Genomic DNA, 24,610 nt, shown 5'->3' on the forward strand with positions numbered 1-24,610 from the left:
TCATGCAGGATGCCTTTTTTTTTTTTCTGATTGAAAGAGACAGACTAGAAAAATGAATCAATATTTTCCTCTAAGGTTCCTGCTGCAGAGACACATACTTTTCTCCCAGAAGTGCCATGGATGAAAACAATTATTTTCCTTTTTTTTTTTTTATATTAAGAATCATAAACCAATCGCCAGTAAACCAAGTGTATCCAACAATTATTATAGCCTCAATGTCACAGATTTCCCATATTAATTTTAGACTTATTTCTTGTTTATGCCTAAACTTAAGCCTTAGTGTGCCACTAAAATTGACTGAACTGAAAAGACAGTTGAGGGGGAGAAGATATTTCCTTCATGCTCTTAACTCTTCAGTTTAATCAAGAGGGATGATGCCGCTCTAAGAACTTTGGACGGTGGTTTGTAATGGCTGCAGAACATTTCTTTATATAATACAATTGAGAGCATAGCTGTTACTGCTAAATAAATACGGAGTTTATAAAATCCAGCAAATATTGTTTAAAACAAGTTTTAGCCATGAAACTTATTTAAAAAGTGTATTGTACTTAACGGCAAAATGCCATGACTATGCCATGTACCTTCATTAGTAGTCTTCATGTGTAAACTTTTTCAGTCAGGTTTCTACTTTTTCACCTTACACTGACTTTTCAAGCAGCAGCAACGTGACTTTTCCTTACTGCAGCTCAAAGAAGAAAGTGGTTGCCCCTGATATCCAAGATGCCTATTTCCAGATGTAGTTCAGGGGTGGAATATACCGGAGCTAAGCTATCCGACATCTCTGTGGCAAACACGTGGGTGTGAGTATCCAGCTGTGCTGCACCGAGCCTCCACCAAACGTCCATCATGGGAAGAAAGCACTGCTGGTTGTGTGGCTGTCTCATCCACTGTCACTAATTCTTGCACTCAGTGACACGTTGCAGCACTGTCTGTTCTGTACTTGATATTACTGAAATACAGAGTTTAATTTGAGAGACAATACATACGATGGAAGGGTTTTTAAAAAGCGTAAATATATGAAGAGGAGAGCAAATTTTACATTATGACCTTTACTTTGAACTTCGCTTGTCTTTTTTTTTTTTTTTTTTTTTTTTTTCTTTCAAGTGTGGGACAGGGACTTGAGTTTGTCCAGGGTAAGAGCAATAACTTGTTTCTTAGAGACTGGCTCTTAATGCTTCAGAATTTAAGCTTTTCAGTCCTTGGGTGATGAAGACTTGATGAAGTGTTGGGTCTGCAGACAAGCTGGAAAAATAGCTTTTGCAGCCAAATACAGGCTTCTTCAGCCTCAACAGGCACTCCCTTAAGTGGAGGAGAACCACCTTGTTCTCCTTTACAGCTCACATTAAGCCAGACAGGACCGCTCTGCACAGAAGATACGTTTTGCAGCATAGCGAAAAAGAGAAGTCTCTCTCTGCAACAGTATTATGCAAAGGTATAAGAAGGAGTCTCAGCCCGTTATGGTTTGAGAAATCCACAATTTATTGACCCCCTCCCCAGCCGGGAAGGGGAACTGGGGAAAACAAGGAAACATGAGGGCTGAAATATAAATAGATTTAACAGGATAAGACTAAATATCTAACGATAATACTGATGAACCAGTATTGATCCTGATACTAATATCAAATATACAAGGATTATAGTCAGCCAATTCTATCAGCAGGAAGCCGCGCAGTCCCAGCAGGGGACAGCAAATGTGGGACACTGAGCGCTGAGGCTTCGGGAGGAAGGGAAGGGCTCAGGGCTGCGGCACCAGGGCAAGGAGTGCTCAGGATCATCGCCATCAGGGGAGAGAGCAAATTATGCAGCAAACTTTCTGATTTATATTGAATGTGACATTCATGGTAGGAAATAACCCTGTTGGCCAGCATGGGTCAAGTGCCCAGGTCTCGCTCCTCCTCATCCCCACACCTGGCAAGGCTTGAAAATGAGTCCTTGAATCCCACAGAGTGTAGCTGGCTATGAAGTGAATATTTTCACAAATTCAGATACTAGAGTCTTCCAACAGTGCAGTTTTCCCCAGCGTTAGAAGAGAAGTTAGTCCTGTGTTGCTCAAAGCAAAATTCACCAGGAACAAAAAAAAAAACTCAAAAAAGGTATGTCAGAAGAAAACACAGGAGTGGGGTGATGTAAATTTAACATTCTCTATTCCGTTAAAGCTGTGTCTTAAGTGTGGTTAGTTTGCTAAGGCTTTTTTTGATGGTAGAAAGGAGTAAATAAGTATGATGTAGGAAGGATGCAGAACAGATGGGAGTGGGAGATTAAGCAAAGAAGGGTGACTGGCGGGAGAGAAATATCAAAGGAGAGCAACGATGGCAACTAGCTGATCAGGAGGAAGAAGAGAAAGCGATCACCAGGTAGAAACTTGTGTCTAGGGTTGACCTGTTCTAAATAAGCAAGTGCCACTGGCCCTTGGAGAAAGTCTTCAGTGGCTAGGTTCTAGAGGGAGTTCCTGCTGGCTTTCTTCCTAACTTGATACTTTCTTTGTTGGCTATGGAGGTGGTAAGAGAGGCAGGATTAGAGTGGAAAGCTGAGGCACCCTATTTTGCTTTCACCAGATCCATGTGACTAGAGAGGGAAATTAGCTGGAGTGTTGTGATGGCTGTTTCCTGCTTAAGAACATAAAAAATGGAACCATTCCTGACAAACAAGAAGTAGAGTTCAGCTAAAGATGAGGTGGAGGTAGGCGGGAAGTTCTGTAATTGCATTTTATTTAAGTCTTCATGAATTACCTCTGCCAATTTTTTTTTATTTTTATTTTTTACTTCAAATGGCTTCTGAGTAAACTTTTCAGCTGCAATTACAGTAAAAACAGACTACGCTATGATATACAGTCGGACTTAACATATAGGAAGAATACTTTTTCTTGCTAATCTCTGAGCTCTAATTTACATGAACAATGACAAGGTTTAATTTTCTGTTATTATGCGCAGGTTAGCCTAGACTGGATATTAATAGATACACATATTCACGCCCACAACCACTAGTACTGCATCAATCAAATTTTGAAGGTAAAACTTACACTCCATGCAACTTTTAGGGCACAATTTTCTCCTCTTGTTTCCTCTTTTTAAACTACTTCAGCAATGCAGTAAGCACTGGAGGCAACTGATGTGGCCAGGCAAGTAGCCTCTGTGGTTTGTAGCCAAGAGAATGGGTCTGCAGTACAACATCCAACCCTTGGTGTTGAGGGTATGGGGACAGGGGGTGTGGGTGGGGAACGCAGGTAGGGTACCTCTGGGTTCCATTACATTTAGAAGCTGCGACGACCACTTAGGGAAAATGTTTGTAACCCACGTTGGTGACCAAACCATCTCCCAGCTGTACCAGAAATGGGGAGCCACAAGAGAGGGCAGACAGCCACCTGCCTGCCCACAGGCGGGTCCTACGCTGACCACCCATCATTAGATCCACTGAGGACCTCGTAGCCTTTGCAAATATTACCTTGTCAGCTACACACTCAGCATTAGTAAACTTCTAGAACTAAAGCGCTTACATGCATACGTCTCTTGACACTTAAAAATAATTTAGACTATTTATACGCACATACATACATGCGAGCATACAAACTGGCCCTCAATAAAGATAGCAGAACAACCATACAAGGAAACCTAAAACCTCACCAATCAAAGAACAACAAACAAACAAGCCCACAAGCCAATATAAGCTAAACATGAAACAAAAAGGGCTTCAGCTTTATGTAGAAGCCGTGCTCTTCACGCCAGTGGTGTTCTTAGGTGCATATTACAGGGAAAATATTCCAAAACTTCAGGTCTTCTCCAAGGCAGGCCATGCTTCCTGTATACTCAAGCTTAGAATAATCAAAATGTAGTATTTGTTGTAAGTTGACAGTAATAAATTAATCTCTTAAAAATAATGTAAGACTGGAAAGCTTAAGTTAATGGGATGCTATTGCTGATGGAACTGTCAGAATAATTCTGACTGCTGCCAAGACCCAAGCATGTTGTTCACAGCATGAGAAAAAAAGCAACTGTAGTGGTCAGATCAATATGGTACGGATTTTTAGATGGGTGGCCCTTTCATATGGAAATGTATTTGCTAAACATTTAAAAAAAACATGTAGCAGTGTTTATATACTACCACGTATATGTAAATTTTGAGGGAGGGACAAAGTTAGCAATGCCTGTCAGGTCCCAGAATTTATGTCAATCCAGATGGCTGAACTACAGGAGTTCATTTTTCTTTAAGGAAAATCTGGAAGTTTAAAAACAATTTAGCAAGAGCCAATTAATCAAAACCACCAGAAGTGTGCTGGGATGGCTGCCTACGAATAGGAATGTTATGTTTCATATTGTCTTAGTCAAGGATGTTTAGAAACTCCTTGAAAGCTAAGTGGGAAGTCCCCATGTATTTAATGGTCTATGAGTGACTGCACTCTAGGAAGAGGTGTGAAAGCAGACCACTATGCCCACAGGGCTGGGCACCGTTAACTCAGTGCAAGCCAAGGGCTCCACCTATATGAAGCACAAGAACCCTCTGCACGCTGTACTTGGATGGGAGAGGAGAGGTTTGAACGCTGTGCAGATGGCCTTCACCTCAGACAGAATGGAACTGAAGAGAAAAGGAGTCGTCATCTTTTCAGGACCACCATGGTGGTGGCTTACCTTCAAAAAAAGGCTAACAGCCATCAGGAAAAGAGGGAGTAATAAGATTTGACGTCTCAGACTTAGGGTTTCCTTGGCCATTGATGGATCCCTTCAGTGAAGCCTGAGACGGTTATCTGATGCATCTCAGGCAGGATGTACCCATCAGAACATCGCTCAAGGGTATCCCCCAGCTGAGCTTTCATCAGCTAATACAGATGCTGAAATATTTTGCTTTCCATGATACGCAATGTTTGCAGCATGACTTCTTAATTTCAGGTATTGTGCTAGTCAAAGGCAAAACAACAAAACTCAAGTGAAATGAGAGTCATGCCAGCCACAGGCCCGGCCAATCAAGAAACTGCAAGTTGAAAGGACCTGACAGTTCAATAGGGTAATTCTTTAGAACAGAGAAAAATCAATTAAACATTGAATGGTTGCTAGGAAAACATGGGTAGAGGTAAGTATGCTGAACAATTATTTCTTTTTCCCTCTTTGTAATTCAGGCAAAGATTTGCAAAGATTTCAAACTATGCTCTCCCCTTTTCATTTCCTTGTATCTTGATTCAGCTGTTTGCTACTAAAAGCTGTGTACTCGGCAGCCATTTTTTATAGACAATACTTGATGGATAAAAGAAAATCACGCTTCAGGAGTGGGATCTTGGATGCAGAAAACGGGAAAAAAAAGTTTCATATTCTATTAAAATACTGTATCTACTATGGCTTGCATTTTCTATGGTATTTCTAGTTAATACACCTCCATTATTACCCTGAGAATCAAAAAACGCAGTTTCAGATATGTCAAACTACCTAAGTAAAGACGACAAAAGAATGCACAACTTTTCTTGTTACAAGTGAAGGAATTAACTTCAAAGGAATGCATCAGATACAGCTGTTTCTCTACTAGTTCTGTCTTCCATCTCACGTTTCTCACAGCCAGATCAATCTAGATTTGAGTTTATCCTTCCGTCACATTTCCACCTCTTTGTGGATACAGATGAAACTGTGGAGGAACCTACAGGCAGCACTGTCTCAAGGAGAGTTGGGGGAAAAAAGAGGCATTGTTGCACTTGCATGACTTTCTAGAAAGAGTTGCCCAGCACAGCATGGAGGCCTCATCCCTTCATGCTGGTCCTTACACGCGGTTTGCCATGGGCTGGGAGGTGCCAGGGTGAGGACCAAGTCATGGGGTGGGAGGGATGGTGCCGAGCCAGCGCGCCGGCCAGATGCGGACGTTGCGCCCAAGCTGCCAACTGAGGGTACCGGCCTGCCGGGGCCTCCGTGGCGGAGGAGGGGGCCCAGCCTGCCGGCGAGCGGCCTGCCTCGGAGACCCAACCCTCGCTCCGGACTCCCATCCCGCCTCCGAGGACCGGCTCTCCGGCGCGGACTGGGCTTCTCGGCCGCTCCCCGCGGGGCTGCGGGCCCAGCGACGACATGGCGGACACCGGCCTGAGCCCCCCGGTCCGCGCCGTCGCCTAGGCGATGGGCCGCGCGCCACGGGGCGGGGCCGCGGCGGCCGGGGCGGGGCCTGATTGGTTCCCTTACCCGCGTCGGGATGGGAGGGGGGGCCGGAGGGGGGGAGAAAAGAGGGAGCCGTGGCTATAAATAAACCGAGCTTCCTGATTGGCCGGAGGGAAAAATGGTTGCACCACGTGACTCTCCATCTAAAAATTCCAAGATGGCGGATCCCGTCACGGGCTGAGTCCGTTGGTGGCGCGCGCGCCGCGGTGTCCGCGCCGGGCCCCTCGACGCACAGCCCTCCGCGCCTCGCCCGCCGCCACCCAGGTCAGTAACGGGGCGCCCCGCTGCCTCCCCGCGCCGGGCCGCCCCCGCCGCCTGCCCGCGGCGCGGCCCCTTTAAGGCCGCGGGCTTTTCCGCCTGCCGGCTTTTAATCGCGGCGGGGGCCTCTGCCGGCCGCTGGGCTCTTAAAGGCATTGGCGCGCGGCTGTTTTTACTCCGCCGTGCTGCAACCGTGAAGCGCGGAGGGTGGCGGAGGGGGGAGGTGATGGGCAGCTCCCGGCGCCAATGGGGTTGGCCGGTGCGGCAGTGGCGGGTGGATTTGAGCCGCTCGGCGGTTCCTGCCGCGCGCTGATTGGGCGGCGCGCTCGGCACGGGCGGGGCCGCCGCGCGCCATCACTCGGCCTGGGCGTAGCGCAGCGGAGGGGGGGCGTGACGGGCAGCGCTCCCGCCCAGTCAGCGCGCAGGGCCGGCCCGCCGCTCGCGATTTTGTGAATGAGGCGGGTGGGGCCGGCGCTGCCGCAAGCCTCGCCCCCTCCGGCGCCGGACCCGCCCTGCCCCGCCCCTCCCGGGCGGCCGCGGCTCCACCCCCACTCCCCCCCCCCCCCCCCCGCCCAACCCCGGCGAGCAGCGCCGCCGCCTCGGTGCTGCGCGGGGCTCGGCGGGGAGCGATGCGGGCAGCGGTGAGTGTCGCGGGCGGCGGCCGGGCGGCGGCGAGGGCGTGGGCCCGGGCCCGGGCCCGGGGGCGGCGGGGCGGGCGCGGCGGCCCTGCGGCGGGGGCGACGCCCGCGGCGGGGCCCTGCGGCGCTGAGCGGGCCGCGGCCCGGAGTCGGTTCTTTCCCCGCCACGGGAATAACGCGGGACTTGAGGAAAGTTTCTGTCGAGGCCGGCTCCGCCCGCCGCACACCCCCCCCGCCCCGGGCTCCCCGCGGGAACGCGCCTCACGCCGGGCCCGGGGCTCCCTGACGGGGCAGCGGCTGCCGGGCTGGGCCAAGGAGGTCGCCCCGCGCCCGCGGCACCGACCACCTTCAAAAAATCATTAAAACGGGCTTTTTTTCCTAACTAGGAGGGTGAAACAAGGGGTATTCTCCTCAGCATCGCCCCGCTTTTCGGAAGTCCTGAGGTAACGTTGGGCTGCGGGGGGAAAATGACAGGTCGGAGCCGAGGCAGGGCTCCGTCCCCAGCCGCTGGCTGCGGCTTCTCCCTCCAAAATACGTATTTTTGGAGGGGGTTGTTCGTGGTGGTGGTGCATAAAGTGCGTGTGCCGCTCCGAAATGCACCGCGTTGGTCTGTGCGATGATAAATTAACAACAACAACAACAAAAAAAACACCCTCCAAAATGATCCTGCGTTCGGAGGAGCGCGAAGGGAGGTGTTGCTGAGCGGTTGTGTGTGGGTTTTGCTGCAGGAATTTATCAGGGAAGATGCTGTGCAATCCCTCGGCTCCTTAAATGTTATCTTTCGGGTGTTTGTGGCAGTTGCTAACGCAGTGTGACATCTTAAGCAAGCAAATGTATTTACATAACAATTATTTTACATTATAAGCTGGGTGCCGCGGACCGTTTAAAGGGAAGTAAACCTGCCCTTTATTCAAAACACTTGCGTAATTGTTTTGTGCACGCGTTTCATGATTAGCGGAAGGCTTGGGTTTTTTTGGTCATTGTTTGCTTGTCAATAGATTGGCATAAATTAGGCTTGTCACCCCAAACACTTGGTTTTCTGGCCATAAGAGCATATTTCATGTTACAGGCTTGCCTGATATTCCACGCTGGATTACAGGTCTAAAAATTCCTAAGAAGTGGGATCTGTGTTGGAAAGGTGTGGGTGGATTCAGGATGTGAAAATCGCTTGTAAATCTGGGATGGGGCGTGCAGCTCGGGGTGGTGGAAGGGGGGTATAGGCACTCTCTGGTGTTCTCCATTTCTTCTCAACAGGGATATCCAGGCCACTTAATTTCGTGCTTGTTTCCAACAGCTGTATTCTGTTGTCTTCATAATGCTAATTTGAGACTGAAGAGATGGAGCAAGTATTATTTTGGCCCTCCATGCTACGGTGAATTTCACTGTTGAGTGAATAATCTCCTTGCCAATGCATTTTGATTTACTGGTATTATGTACTGTCAATAAATGGGACTAGTGCTGTATTTGCTGCCATCAAAGTGCTTTCTGTTGTTGCCAAAAGCTACCTGGAGTTAATTATCTGAATTGGACTTTTTTTTAAAGAGCAACATTTTTTAAGAGCTAAGGAGCTCTGAAGTTTATATAATAATCTGATTCTTGGCAAGGTTTCTTCTATTTATTTTTTTTTTGGTAGTATGGTCTGTCGTGGCACTGAGTTTTAATCGCTTCAGATGTTTCCACCACCGCTGTATGGAGTTTTCAGCCCAAAAGCTGCCATTGTTGCTCCGCAGCCTCTCTGAAAGAGTTAAGAGGGCATTGAATTAAGAAAGCTCAGCTGCTTGTATACAAATATACAGCAATTACAAGGCAACAAAGTTATTGCAGAATCGTACTGTAACCATGGCAACATGTTCACTCAATTACATTTGGAAATGTAAAATGCCACCCAGTTAGAAAGAGTAAGTTTTAGCAACTGCAGATTTTCTGTATAAAGCGAAATGTGTAAGACGTGGCTTTCCAGGATTATATACTTTTCTTCATATTTGGATGGTATGTTTAGCATGCGCATCTGACAAATTTCCGTTGCTGATATTAAGCCCTGCCCTTGGTTGTCTGAACTTAAGGGGAAAAAGAAATCCAAAAATCTTTAAATATTTAAAATTTAACTTTGCCATCCTGTAATTTCTTTGGTTTTGTTTCAGGACTTGGCTTTAGAAAGTGGAGAGATCAGAAAATGCATGAAATGCATTTTGAAAATTACCTCGGAATACCAGAGGAATTTGTCATTTACTTAATGGGATGGAGGCATGAAACAAAAGCATATGTATGGCATGAAAGCTCGTATTCTTTTGGGAGGAAATGTTTGTTGAGCAGTCTGTTCTTGTGTAGTGTGATCTCCAACAGATTGTCCTGAAGTAGAAGAAGGTGTGAGCTACCGAACTTTGTGGTCAGCACCAAGAGAAAGCAGTGAAGAAGTTCTGGAGAAGCCCAGGTTAGGAAATAGCAGGTTCAGGACACCAAGGTCCTGATGCAGGTTACAGCTGAACTCCTTAGTGGAAGTTAGTTTGCCTTTTGTTGGTAACTTAGTAGCAAAAAGACTAACACAGAAAAAGAAATTTCTTTCTTATGTTAATATTTGTATTGGTCAAGATGCAACTTTTTGCTTTGCTGTGCTCAAGTTTCACAGGCAGTGTCCCATTAGTGCAGAAAAGGCAAAAACAACAATGCACTTAAAATGAGTTTGTTTGGTTTTCCTTTTAAACTAGGATTTGTGCATTTACAGACACCTGCGGATTGATGAACTTCTAAAGAAGTTACCTAGTAACAAGAGCTGATAGGAGATATTTAGGTGGATGCAGATTACAGTGGGCTGTCTCAAAGAAATGCGTTTTGCCCAGATATTCAAGGGCTTGAACTCCGGGCTCCCTCCTGAAGCCTTGGAGTATCTGTATTGGAAAAAGTCTGGAGGTCCCATGGACCTGTGTCAGATTATGGATGGTTCTGGAAGGAAGCTCTGTCCAACCTGTTGGGTCTTTCTGCTTTCACAGTGAGCAGATAGCTTGCCTGCCTTGTGGCTTCTGCGCTCCTCAAAAGCAGCAGCTTGAGCAAGTGTGACTTTCTGCTCCCCATGGTGAGTGCTTGTTTTTCTCTTTGCCTTCTGCCACGGGCAGAGGTGGAAGCACAGGAGGTGCCTGTTCATAGACTGCTGAAAAGGTTGAGTTGATCTCAGTCTTCAACCTTAAATCCCACGTTGAACCGCAAGTGCGAGGAGTAGGATCTGTTAAAAATAAAGGTTAAAATTCAGCAGGAGTCCATGGTTTTAGATTAGATTGCCCTCTTAATCTCTCTTTGAAACGGCTTTGTGCTTTCTGGCGAATAGACTTTTTAAAGCCATCTTAAAGTGTATTTGTGATTCAGCAACTTGGTGCAATGCCTGAAACTTGCCCTCTAGGATCATTTTTAGGTTTCAAATCTGAGGGAACTACAGACTTTCTATATATGAATGTGCCCAAATGCATTTCAAACAATGTGTTGAGAGAAAAACCTGCCATCAAATACATAGCATATGATAGGATCAAATATTCTAGGACAAATTTTTTTCATCTTCCATAGCTGAGAATAGGCAAGAGCTTTTAAAATGAATTGCTCACGAATGTGCTTATCAAATAAATTATGCTAAAAGGAGTTAGTATGTTGAGTGTCTCTTAAAACTTGCTGTGCAGCCTTACCTTAAGGAGGGCAAACTGAAAATTTAATGTGGGGTGTTTATGTTCTTGATCAGCTGAATATCGGGTATGCTCCACTGAAAGATTACTGTTCATTTTTGGAACTTTTGGATTGTTTGAAGCATTCCTCTAATGCTTGTATGCCATGTCTTTGTACCTTTGTCAGGTCACAGTAACTAGTTGTCCTCGTGTTTTCTCAAGGATAGCATGCGTCCATCTGGGTTAAGTGACGTGATGCTCTCTTCAGGGTTTGAAAACCTGGATGCTCACTGCCCAGCTGTGCCAACTTAACCTTGGGGTTAAAACATATCTTTGGTGTCCTCTTCCAGTTAAAGAACAGATTGTGTTACACTCCTTGGCATTGTGTGTATTTGTATTTACTGGAAAGGATACTTCTTGTCATTGTATGTGTGTGCATATATCTATATATATATATACATATAATACAGAACTCCACACCTTTGGGACCATATTTTTACTTGTCTTGCGTCTGTGGTTGAGTACACATGGTAATATTACCAGAATAGTTTATTTAGCTGAATAGTATGTGTTGCTAGCCTGTTCCAAATGGCAAAACTTGTCACAAACCACAAAGAAATATTAATTGAACATGTTACTTGAACAGTGGTAATGACATTCATTAAATATTTGCCAAGTATTCTTGATTCTTCTTGCTGACTTCTTTGGTGGTGTCGTGTTCTATTTCATCGCTCTTCCAGTTTACCTTTAGCTTGTTTCCAGTTATCCCATTGCTTTTCTGTAATCTTTTTTCAGTCCTGCTACCTAGTCTCCAAGGCCAGCCATTGGGTTTAAATTTTGTCAGACTCTTGCTGGAATCCTTTGAGTTTGCGCTTTTGTAAAAGCCTTTTTTTACTGGACATAGAACCTGACAGTGTGTGTCTTGTCATTGAATTCAAAATTGTTTTTCAGTTTTGAGTCCACTTCCCTAATGGATGGCTTCTGTTTACCACTTACCTTTTCCTTCAGGTCCCCCAGGTCCAAGCATACCAATGCTCCAAAGCAATGAAAGGAACCTGGTTCTCCTCAGCTTGCTTGCTGATCTCAGCGGTCTGGGTAGTGTATGTATGTGGGCACATCTGAAAATATGTGGTTTTGCCTCAAATTGTTTAGTTGAGAAACAGCAGAAAGACTAAAGCTGTATGCTTTAATAATTAGAAATGTGTCAATATTGTTACCTAGTAAACGGGGTAAATAGTCTTCTAAAAAAAAATCAAAAGCTGTGTGTGCTGGTGGGGGAAATGCGTTTTAGCATTGTGATTTGATTTAGATTGTCTCTTAATATATATTGTGTCTATATTCGACTCCTTGGATGAAGGAACTCCTCAGACCGCTCTAGTAATTAATGCCACTTGACTGTGTTATGCAGAAAACTGGAGTGGGCCAGGTTTACTTTATGCTGTAGTGGACCATGTTGATAAGGCAATATATAACAGATGATTCATGAAGAGATGCTTGTCATTGCCAGGACTTGCTTGAATAGCAAGCAGATTTTGGGCAGTGCTTCTTCACCGGAAAGACTTGGGCTGTTTAAACTGAGAGGAGAAGAGACAAATATGCACTGTATTTCTAGCTATCTTGAAGGAGCTGCCTTTCAAAGCTTAGAAGTTGCTGGAGGGAGAAGGAAATGGGTAAAATAAGGGGACGAAGAAGCAGAAAGGCACACAGAGGTTACATAATGATCTTGAAAAGGTGAACAATTAGGAAAAGATTGTAAAATCACTTGGAAAGCTTCTGTGGTTTTCCTTTTGCAAGAAATTACAGCTTGGCCTTCCTCTATAAAAATCCATGCCTTTTTTTCATGCCATTCATTACTAGACAAATCTTGATCAACTTCATTTTCCCCCCCCCTTATGCTTCCTATTGGATGTTACCTCAGAAAAGTTTGATGAAAATCTGTTTCCAACTGCCATCTACTAGTGCAGAGGACTGTGTGTTGACTTGTGGTCATGGGCACAGTTAGCCTTCTGCCCTCGTCAAATGTTTGCACCTCTGTTCCTCATCAGTAGTATTTAAAAAATACAAAGTTGCAATTTGAAAATTGGATTTTAGGCTAATAAGAAACCTCTTTTTAGTTTTGTCAAGATTAGGTTTTGTTAAAATTTATTTATTTTACCCTAAGAATCCTCCGAGACAGCCATTTGGTTTGGTTGAGGACCAGAAAGGAGCCAGAGAGGTGTTGGAAGGAGCTGGAGGCCAAAGGCGATGTGTGCAGGTAATGTGGCTTGTCTGAGGAAGGAAGAGCCCCTTTCTTTGGGGCATCATTACACTAGTTTGGGCATATGCGTAGGATATGACAAAGTTTTGCCCTGGCAGCGTGTTGCCCATGAGATGATGATGTCTAGGAAAACATTTGGCAAGTTTTTCAGCTCTCCATATTGCAGATGTGATTTGCTGGAACGGCAGATCGAATCATAGACTCATAGAATGTGTTGGGTTGGAAGGGACCGTTAAAGGCCATCTAGTCCAACCCTCCTGCAGTAAGCAGGGACATCTTTAACTAGATCAGGTTGCTCAGAGCCTCATCAAGCCTGGCCTTGAATTAAAGACGCTGCCTTGGGTACAATCTGGCTGTCAGGTCTGCGTTTGCTTTGTTTTCTTTCAGGTTTGATCTCCTGTAGACCTTTCCTGGACATGCATAGATCTGTATGTTTTATGACAAGCCAGTAAGCTGTTGGCTGAAAATTGTATTGTAAGGCTTGTTGGGTTTTTTTTTTTTTCAGTCGTAGGATAAAATAACGTATAGGAAATTAACATCTCGGATTGGGTGCTAGCAGTGTAGCCATGTATTGTTTTAAATGATTTTTTAAGTGTATCACTGTTTCATTCTGGTGAACGCTGACATCCAGTTGAACTCATCTCCATTTATCTTTCATGAGTAGTGAAGAATTTTGGTATTTCACACATAGGAAATAATTCACTTTATTAATTTTGCTGAAGAACTGGTGCTTTAATGAGGTGTCTGTCGGTAAGACTTAATTACTGTTAAATTCTGTGAACATTAGTATACTGTGACTCGTTCTATTTAAAACCAAGTTTCATTTGTCAAACGCACGTGATGACATTAGTTTGCTGATATAATGGGCATTGACTTAAATTTGAGAAATAGTGGTTATTCATAACTGGCCTGTCACTAGTACTAGGGTGCAAGGTTTTTCAGGGTGCTGTACTTGTCTGAAGTGATGCGGCTTTGTCTTCTCTGCAATTGCGCGGGAGGACATTGGTAGGAAGGGGCAGTAGCATCACAGCTGTGTCCGCACTAATATCTTTGAGTATTTCATGTCGAATAAATAATTATTCAAATTTGTTCTTTGGAGGGTTAAAGGTAGATGAGCGCATTATGCTGTTCCCCTTTCCCTTAGCGTTTTCCAAGTTGTCTTCCCGTTTGAGTTTTCATTTTACTTCAACCTGTAGCTTTCACAATGTTCTCTCTAGTTGGTTAACATACTTCTACTGTGTTGCGTTTTCCTAATATGCTAAAATGCCTTATGTTGCATTTGCTCAGTGGAACAGGGTTCAAATAAGTTCTGGTGTTGTGTTGACAAAACCTTCCGTCTTGTGTGCATCGCCCCAAGAAAATGATGCAAAATGTAAACCTGAAACAATGAATTAATTCTGTTTCCCAACAAGTATTCAGAAAGGGAGTGTTGTTCAAAGTATTAGGAAAGTTACATTTTTCCCCACGGGAGCTACGCTTATCTAGTTTTTGTTTGTGTTTGTTCTGGATTCTGTTAAAATTCTGAATACAGGTAGTTCTTGCAGTAAGCAAAAAATAATAATAATAAAAAAATATGGTTTGCCATCTTGCTGCAGGCTCACAGAAAATGTAGAGCAGTGAGATTTTCTTTTTCGCTCAAATAATGCGCACACAAGGGTTAAGTGAAGAAAAGGCGCATTATTAACACCTTTAAAATGATGAGGATTCTGCAAAATGGAACGGTCTGTGAGTTTTAACCTTGAGAGCTTGGTAGCTCAGGGCAGTGAGAAGGGAAAAGTCTCCACTCTGTTAACACAGCGGCATTGGGGCAGGTACTTTTGGCTAATTTGGAAGGAAGAGGGATAAGATGGAAGAGGGGTTGTTTGTCTTGACTTTGAATGCAGCGGCTCAAATAATATCTACATCCTTACTTGCTTGCGGTTAATACCCAAGGACCAGGGGAAAGGGAAGACCTGTGGTGCAGACTGTCAGGCAAGAGGGGTCTTGAAAGGAGAATTCATAAGTAAAATTGAGCTTTTCTGCAGGCTGGATTATATTTTAGAGCACTGCATAGAATCATAGAGTCATAGGGTTGGAAGGGACCTCTGGAGATCATCTAGTCCAACCCCCTGCCAGAGCAGGGTCACCTAGAGCAGGTTGCACAGGAACGTGTCCAGGGGGGTTTTGAATGTCTCCAGAAACGGAGACTCCACCACCTCTCTGGGCAGCCTGTGGTGGAACTCATTTCTTCAAATGAAAAAAGCGTTGCGTCTCCAGCCAGCATGGACTTTAAAAAGAAATAAAATAATAATAAGAAAACCACAAAAAACCTCCAAATTGCTGTACTTAGTGCTTTGTCTGAGTCAGGAGGGGACTTCTCCGAGTCAGGGTGTGAACAAGACAGCAGAGGTTGGCCTCTTGCAGCACAGCAGGATGTACACCCTGCTGGGAGGCCTGGCTTGTTTCTTTAGACCATTTGGGGAAGAAGGGAGGACTTTCTTTCTGGAATATCTCAGAAGATATCAGGTCACGTTTCTTGTGGAGGTCTTGTTGGAGAGGATGAATGATAGCACCTTTTATAAAACTGGAGAGGGCAAGAAAGCAGTAAGGTGCAGTTTCCTGCTGCCTTCCCAGGGAGACGATGTGGTTTGAGCGTGGCTTGTACTGCAGTAGCATCTTCAGGGCCAGTGAAAAAAATGGCTCCCTGCAATGCTATTGGGGCTAAGCACAGCCCTTTTTTGTTCCATGCGCAAAGCAGAAAGCCTGTTCTGTTGCTGCTGTTTTGTGCTGTTGGTCAACAAATCAACCCCTGGATTTCTGTAAACCTCACCTCCGTGGTAGGTGGTGATTACTGCCAGAAATTAACTAAAGTTGTCCAAGTTTGTTCTGTTGCTGCTGCTCTTACTCGGCAGCAGTGTGATAAAGCAAGGCCCAGATACGTTTGGTAGTGAGTATGCTCAAAACTTTGTGTCTTGTCTTCATTTTGTGATGAAGATGAAGGGAGAGCAAGATGAAGAGGCTGCACACAGTCAGTATGTTTGAATCTAGTGTTACTGTCCTGCTGAGCAACTGATCCTTCCAGCGGACTGGAACAGAAATTGGCCACTGTGATCTGCACTTGCATTTCAGTTTGTTCCTCACCTACTTGATGTAAATGAGCCTCCTAAAATAGATTATTTTCCTTATGGATTCTTTTGTGCATTTCTCCTGCCCAAGACTGATTTTCTGTTTGAATCTAATGGTGATGAATTGGGAAGAAATTTTATTTACTTATTTCCCCCAGCTCTTACCTGCTGTCAGATCCTGGTGGAGGCTGAAGTGAAGTCTTCACTTCATTTTAGTGAAGACTGCCTCTCACAGGATTTTTAGCCTGGAAGCGTGATCAGAGGAGAAGGGAGAGGACTAGGAGCGAACAGCAGGGTATTTATTCTGATTGCACGTGGTAGGTATTGAATGCTTCGTTGGGGCTGTACTCACTTATTTTTCTATTGGACTTTTCTCCATCCCTGTACAGAAGTCAGTGCTGTGCACTGCACTGAAGGCAGGCTGCTGCCTCATCTCTGTGCCTTCAGTGGAGCATTTCGTGATGGACTTAATCATAATTGTGAATGAAATCTTAGCATTAGGGGAAAAAAAACTTCTTGCGTGAAGCTCAGCAAAAACTACAAACTTGTGACAGAGAATGGTGATCTGAGTTTTTAGATTATACGTTATCAAACCTAGCATGATGCAGAAGAGCTAGATACTTCTGGATCAGTAGACAGAAAGGCTTATGTGGATGGATGGATGTGCTTTCAGGGCAAAGTGTAACTCTGTTGTTGTCTACAGCGTACCTTGAAGAAAATGGCCTTGTAAGTTGAAATCTAGTTCATGAGCACATACTGTGAATTGCTGAAAAGAGAAAAGACTTTTTCTGTGCAAATTTGTGAGGAATCCATGCTGGTTTTGGATGGATTTACACAGATTACATGGTCTTGTTCACCTCTGTGGCTGTATGTGGGTACCTTTTGCTGATGTTTTCTGTACTAGGTTATGCTTTGTAAACAGAAATAGGTGGTGGTGGTGGTACCTGATGAATCTGATTCTTGTGTCTGGTTCATTGCACTGCAAGTGTAAAGATAGCTGTTGTTCTGCTTGGAGGGGTGGATCCAATCCTTCTCAGTGCCAAAAGCTTGCACACACGTGAAAAAACAAAGCACGATCCATTCTTTTGATGGAGAGGTGAATGGTCGGAGTCCCTTTTGGGCAATAATGAGCTGATCTTTGTGAACTGACAGCTAACCTGGGGAGAGAGAAGCAGCATTCTCCTGGGGGAGAGAATGCTGCAGTGAGTTCTCAGGGGTTGATGGTGGTTCTGGATGGCAGACATGTAGCTAGTACTAATTTTCTATGACCATCAGACTAAAGTGTCCTTAGGTCAATTATTGACAGTGTTAGAAATCTCAGCTGGATTCAGTTTGGCACTGAAAGTGTGCTGCTTCTGGTCTTTGCTATAAAAATGCTGGTCTAAAAATAAACTGATGTACAGGGATGCTGGAAGCCGGGAGCAAATGAAGAACTTGTGCACAGAACGTTAGGCAGAGCCCTTGGCTGATGCAGAGATGGTATCACAGAGTAATGTTGACCATGGCGTGAGTGAGGTCAAAGTAGGAAAGTTTTGCACAAAGTAATAATTCCATTGTAAGCAGAGAAGGAAGTAAGAAAACTGAGACTCTTGAGATAGACATCGACCTCTTCGCAAGCCTACCAGCGGCCAGACTGCCACACTTCAAAGGGTATGTGCCATAAAAGCTGAAATAGCAGTTGGGTGACGAATATTGCACTCCAGATATGAAATCCTGTAGCGTAACAGCTAAACCAGTCTGTCCTCGTGCAGGTCCTGTTAGAAATTGGAGTTAGCACTGCACAGACAGTACAAAAAAAATAATAATTGCACTCATGTTTAATTAGGTATTTACCTCACCTAAAATGGCAGAAAACCCAAGCAACTTGAGACACAAGTGTCTAATGCTAGAAATGAGAGCATCTTTACATGGGGCTTATCACCCCTCCTCGTGAGAAGGATATCCCGTTATTGTATACTTTCAATTCCTAGATCTTCCAAAGTGCCACTATGAATGACATTCCCCACATTCTTTCCTTTGCTGGAAGGAGCTGATCAAGCCATGAGGTTGGGAGGCACACTGGAAGCTGAGAGATAGCCTGATGAGCTAGAGCCTGAGCTTTCTCTTCCCTCTTCTGAGGGTATTCCCAGTGTGGTACCCCCCAGTCCGAGGAGTTTGATACGGGCATCTGATCCTCCTTGCTGCCTTTTTGCCCCATTAAGAAAAATCTTCAGTCTCTGCATTCACTAGAGCAACTTTAAAGAGGAGCAAGTTAGGCTATATTTAAATAAATAAAAAAGGCAGCATATTCTTGGCAATAATTTAGACTTTTGCTGTAAACTGTCTACATTCCCTGGGGGATGAGGTCTCCTTTTGTGAAAATCTGTTCTGGATTCAGTATGTTTGACAATTTCTCTGTATGACTACCTTCAGTTTTTTGTTTTGGTGGTGTAAATGAGCAGACTAATGTGTGTGTTTCTAAGTACTCAGATTGTGTTGTTTTTCAAAAAATAATCAAAATAACCTCTTAAGTATACTGGGGACTGATGAAGCTTGCATTCCTAGTATTGCAACACAAGGTGTTCTCTGTTTTAGACTGTAAATATTTATCTCTTGTCAAAGCACAGCAGTTACTATTGGGAACTGATCTGGCATGCGAAAAGGTTTTCCTTAAGGAATTTTTTTCCTTTTATTTACAGTGTTATCATATATTTAAATTCCAGGGCCTCACTGTATAGCTCTGAGGCTTGTTCTTAACACTGGCAATGAAAATCTAAATTATCACAGCCTCTGAGTTATGGATAACTGAATTCTGAGCATATGCTGTAGCCAACTAACAAGCGTGGGTGTGAAATTCAAGCAAACATAGGGAAAGGTACTAATGTTTTCCTGCAGCTGCAGGAGGACTATGAAATGAGAAGGGCTGCAAGCCATGTCACCAGGTGCGTTCTGGACTGTGCTTGGAGTGGCTGTGACGGAAAGGGCACGTATTCAGCACCGGTGTTCCACGGTCTGGCATTTTGCAATGGCTTGTCTCTTCCCCTCCTATTCGCGTGGCTCTTCCCTCCAAGAGCAGGCCCTCACAAAACCTTTCTGTGTCTCCGTTTAGCCTCCCTGCCAGCAAAAATGCTTTGTCATAACCTTTCTTCAGGAGCTTCAGCGCTGTGAGTTTTGCTGAGTGATCTCTTGTTAAATTGTGATCTGTTACGTTTGCCACAGGTATGGAGAGATCTAGAGATGGTTTTCTGCAAGTGGGTAGTATCTGAATCCTCACTGCTGGCTACAAGTCCCGCTTTTGGAGCGTTGTAGGTTGCTTTAATCTCTCTACAGTGGCTTACATTTCTGGGTAAATAGTTTCTGTTGTATTGTGCCATATGTAGGAGGCTTATTCAGCCTGGAAAGGTCTGATTTTTTTTTTTACATCTTCCTAGCTTTTGTACATACTTATTTTTTTGATACTAGCAATTGCTGATATTCTCTGTGCTTGTTAGGTAGCCGACTTCCCTGTGTACTGCGTCTCAGAAGAGAAGCCAAGAGCTGTCAAGCAGGTGTCCTGGTTGGAGTGCTTTTTTTTCCCTCTTTTAGGAAACGTGCTCGTTGAATGAAATAAGTTACTGAAGCTGAGTTCAGTCCCTGCCGTAGTAGGGAAGAGCTGCTTTCGCTCTTTCTTATAAATGTGCAGAATGCGTGTCTCAGGCTGTATCCAACACTGGCCTTTGAGCTTGTCTCTCTGATTCAGAGGTAGCTGGCAGATAAAATGAAGTGAAAATAAAAAGAAATGCTTTCTTTGGCTCTGGTGTTTTCATAGGTATATATTTATTTCACATATATATATTTCATATAAATATATATAAATAGATGATATATATATTTTGTATTTTCATATAAATATATACATTTCTGCTTGGTATGTCTCCCTCTCAAAACTTCAAGGACAACAGATGGATGTCCAAGTATTGCCTTTTTGAAACAGCTCTTAATGTCTGAGATTATCATCTGCTATCAAGTCATGTAAACTTCAGTTCTTGCTCTGTAATATCTGTCTTCAGGGATGCATGGTCAATACAGCCTTTATTTTCTCCTCTCTCTGAAGTCTGGTGTGAAATTTGCTGTTTGTGGCTTCTGGGCAACAAGCTCTTTCCTGGTTTGTGGAAGGGTTTGTAACTGGTAATTGATGCAGCTTTGTCAGGGTGTTGGTTTACAGCTTTATGTAGAGTCTTTTTTAATAGTACTTCCAAATTAAAGTATGAAAAAGTAAATGTCCAAAGTTATTCATAAATACAGTGATATTCAAAGTCGAGCCATTTTTTTGAATAGGAACCTTTGTTCAGTATTTCCTCGAATGAGAAGTAAAGCTGTCTTGGTCAAAGGGAAGTGTTCCATATAGTTTTGTGCTGGACTTGTCTCTCTTGCTTTAATGCAATATATTTTAGCAGAATTGAAGTTGATTTTGAATGTTACTGTCTCCTTGCATTCCTGGTAGAAATGGCTGTCCATTTGCATATTTTCTGGCTTCTGTGCATCTAGATATGTCAGCAGCCTCTGCTCCTTTTCGCTTGATCTTATCTCCCCATTCCATTTCAGGAAAAAAAATTCTTGCAGTCTCCTTCCCCCTGCCCCAGCCTTGGACTGTGCTTTGCATGCAGAGTGTTTTCAGGTAAGGAGGAGTCACATTTGCTTTGCAGCAGCTGCATACTCTTGCTAGAATTTAAAACTGGTGCCGAAAAGTAAATTTTCCGAAACGACTAAAACCCAAAGGAGTTACTTGTCTTTTGCAGTGCGCTGTAGCTGGCTTTGCATTTTCAGTGACTTCCTACAGAAAGAGACCACAGTGTTAGCTAGCAGGGGTTGCTAGCGTTGGCTGTCAGGCCATTTTTTTTTTTTCCTCTGGCATAATGTGACTTATTAATCGTTATGTTAGTGGTAACACAAGATTCATTGAGATTAACATTTAAAGACAACAAACCCAAAGATTTTGAAAATATCTTGTATTCTTTCCTGTTCATTTATTTTAGAGTATTGGATGTAGCAGGCGATAAAGGGCAAAGAGATTCTGCACAGCAGAGCTTTGGTGGCTAATGACAGCTCATCTTGAAAGCCAAGCAGTTCCTCCTGGTGTGGTAGCCGGGTTTAAAGAGGGTATTTAGGAGCATGCAAAGGAGCAAAAACCCAAACCCCAGGAGTCAGAATGAAAGACCCTGAAGTTTGGGCTATAGTGTTTTAATACCTGAGAGAGAAGGCTGAAGAGGGACAAAACCAGATTTAAACTACTTTGCTTACTATCTGTCCTGAAAGAGGAGTGTCTTACAGGGAAGAATATTGTGTAGATTCCATTTAGTGTACAAAGGCATAAACAGCAGTATAAATTTTAATCTAGATCATAGAAACTTAACGGAGTTTGAATCCTTGCATATCTAAGCTAGGGCTCTTAAGGCATCCTCGAGGACACTGAGTTGAAGTCTGTCTTTTCAACTGCTAGCTGACAGTGTTTTAAAATCTACCTAAAAAAATCCCCATGGCAGATACGGTCTCAGTCCTTGAAATATGTCCCAGTTTTTGTGGCTTCAGAATCCAGTTTTTGTATTTCAAGAAGCGATTCCAATTGGTCTTGCTGTGTTCCTGTTGTGCAAACAAACAAAATGGGCTATATAAAATGTGGTCTAAATCATAAGGTAAATGGAGCTCTTCCTGCACCCTGAGTTAAATAACAGCCCTGGTGTTGGAAGCAACACCTGGTAAGTGAACTCTCAAAAGTTTGGTGGCCTCTGCCTCTCTCTAAAGGTAACCTGCAAGTAACAATTTAAAAGGTTTTGTCCTTTTTTGCTTTGGTGGTGTTATAGCACAAATAAATAAAAACCAAGCCCCCTGAAGTATGAGTAATGTCATTTTTTGCTTCTTTGCTTTTCTTGCTTGTCAGCTGCAAGCTTGAAGTACTTGACTGAAGGTTCTAGTTTTTATTAAAGGGTGATGTTGGCCGTTAAAAATTTAACCCTACTTGCAACATAGGAATTTACATTTTTATGGTGATTGAGTTAATTTTCTTAAGTTTTTTACATGGCAGAAATAACTGTTGACTTAGCTTTTAGTATACCATCAGTTATCTGAGTTTCAGTGTTTGACTGCCAGCTCTGTCATGCTTTCCCAGGTGTATGTCAGCATTGCTTTTCATGTGCTGATGATGAGAGGAGAAAAGGTTTTCACAACAAAACAAAAGTTATATTGCACTTTAAAGGGAAAGTTGTATTCTTTTTTTTTTTTTTGTTCAATGCAGCATCCTTTATGCTCATATGTAAAATTTGGGTTTAAGTGATGTCCTGGTTAAGATCCTTTGAGTAAGAAAATATGGAAAAATTTAATGCACTACAGTTATACACTGTAACGCATTTTTATTGACTGTAGGAAAACAGAGGCACATTAAAAGAGGAAACTGAAGAGTGACACCACAAGTCCATTAGGACTGGGCACTCAATTACTGCATGGCTGTGAGGAATGCAGTGTTTTGGTAATAGTATTAGGATTCAGTGTAAGAAAGAAGCAATAAAACACATAAAAACGTAAACTTTGGATCCAAGTGTTTTAGCTTTTGTGGGTGAGGGTGTGCTGTTGTCTGAGCTGTGCAGCAGCCAGAGCGGAGGGTGCTTACGTGAGGTCTGCACGCTTTCCGCAGTGTTATTTTGGCAAGAACAGCCCTTTTTCTGTAGGGCAGACTCCTGGGAGATGGCGTTGAGGAGCGAAAGGGGATGTGTGTGAATGGTGGTAGCTGGCAGTCGGTTCCTGCCAGTGGCGTGATACAGCTGCATTATAGGTGTTTGTTGTAGGGAGCGCATGTCATTCTAGATTTAGAAAATGGCATTGGATTGTTCTCAAACAAAATAGCTTTTTGAAGGATGACAATGACTGTTTAAGCCACTTAACTGGGGCATGAAGAAATGTAATAAAGAACGGAGCTAAGCTGTTGTTCCCAGACAGCATGTGGACAAGGCTTGGTGAGCAGGCAGGGGTGCGGGGGGGACCCTTCTGCCTGGAAGGGAGGTGGTGGAGCGGGGCTGAGGTCTTTGGGGGCCGAGCCAGTCCAGCCTCTGCATCAGTGGGAGAGTCCAGGGGGAAGTTTGCGTCGTGGTGTATGAATCTTAACTGACTTTAGTCTGTGCTGTTAGCATGATAACACTTGTTTTTTTTTTTTTTTCCTTTTTCCCATGCCAAAAAAAATTTGGTGTCTGTGTTGCAGATTAAAATGCACAAACCGTTGTGATATCTCTCTTTGTGTCACTGTTTTGCAGTGAACAGCAGAGGGCTAAATGTCCACTTGAAAATGATGCAACTTGTTTGTGGAGACCTTGAGGCACGTTTCTTTCCAAGAGCATGACAAAGGTCAGGACTTAAAAAGCATAGTGGTAGTAGGTGCGAATGGCAGTGCAGTTAACATTGTGCAGGGAGCACGGAGTATTTGAGAACACCCGTAATTAAGTTGCTGGTTAAACTTAATGCTGGTTAAAACTAGCATTGCTATGTAGTCAGTTCCAAAAGAAACTTGGGGAAATGTTTTACTAGACAAAAGAATTCCACGAGTTATGTGACAAGAGTTGCTTTAGCATTCAAACTAAATTATTTTCACATGGTAATCAGATAGCATTCAATTAAAAAAAAAAAAAGAGCTAGACTAACCTTAAACAATGTTTGTTCTTTAAAAAAAAAGTCAATATTCTTTTTTTCAAGTTAATGAAGTAATTAACAGTGATTGATGACACATGTACTCAGCTATTTTATGCTGGTAGAGCAGATGGGTTAGGCACAGCTAGTGACCAGTAATTTTGATTCTTTGTCAGAAGGAACAAGAAGTTCAGATGTGGGCTGTAACAGCTGAAGTACATGAATAGAAAAGGTACATGTTTTTTCTTTCTGCCTTTCCCTACCTATGTATGAGCATTTGAAAAATGACCCCAGGTAAAGAATCGTGGGTTGTTCATTTTAGCAGTTGAAAAAGCTGAGCTGGAGTGAAAATGTGGTTGGCAAGCTGAAGGTTTTCAGTTGTTTCCCAAAACTAATTACATAAAGGTGTCAGTATCCTTTTTATGGCTATATCAAGCTGTTTTGAAAGAGAAGGGAAGATGTGTGTGTGAGTGAGTGTGTGAGTGAGCAAGCAGGTGAAAAGAATAAAATTCAGTTTGAAAGCTGCATTATTGAGCAAGTCTACAGAAAAATGGTGGCTGGATCCATGAGTCTTCTATTGTGATTCAGGTTTTTTTTCCCCCTTGGTGTCTGCTGTGCTAGGAGCCTGGAGGGAGAGGATGTAGCGAGTATCTTTGGTACAGAACACTGAAGATGGGTGTCAATGGGGTAGAGAGATCTCGGCACTGCTCAAAGGGGAGTTTGGTATAGTGATACAGTGGTAGTTTTAAAATGTTTGGGATACATTACAGGTTGCTGAAACTTTAATTTGCACGAATTAGAAGGGGATCTTAATATGTTGTCAAAATGTTGTGTTTAGATCACGTGCATTGATGGGAAGCTTCAGCTGTTCTGGAGTTTGCATGGGAATGCTTGAGTCAGTGAGATGAGCTTGCTGTCTGCTTGGTCACACAAACCCTTCCTGGTGCTGAACGCTGTC

The 24,610-nt window shown here is 43.6% G+C and overlaps 1 protein-coding gene across 14 annotated transcripts in view; it reads left to right on the forward strand.

Annotated features, from left to right (window-relative positions):
- The first annotated feature begins 6,213 nt into the window (after positions 1 to 6,213).
- Positions 6,214 to 24,610, forward strand: part of HDAC4 (histone deacetylase 4) — a 262,543-nt gene continuing 244,146 nt past the window's right edge. For 5 of the 14 annotated variants that reach the window (XM_074595473.1, XM_074595481.1, XM_074595477.1 and 2 more), the window contains exon 1: positions 6,950 to 7,021. The gene's annotated coding sequence lies outside the window, so the exon portion shown is untranslated. Of the gene's footprint in view, positions 6,387 to 6,949; positions 7,022 to 7,404; positions 7,462 to 24,610 lie in introns of those variants that run through there. The other 9 variants (XM_074595475.1, XM_074595479.1, XM_074595484.1 and 6 more) reach the window with 4 other exon arrangements.

Source organism: Larus michahellis, chromosome 7 (assembly GCF_964199755.1).
Source record: "Larus michahellis chromosome 7, bLarMic1.1, whole genome shotgun sequence".
Taxonomy (NCBI): Eukaryota; Metazoa; Chordata; class Aves; order Charadriiformes; family Laridae; genus Larus; species Larus michahellis.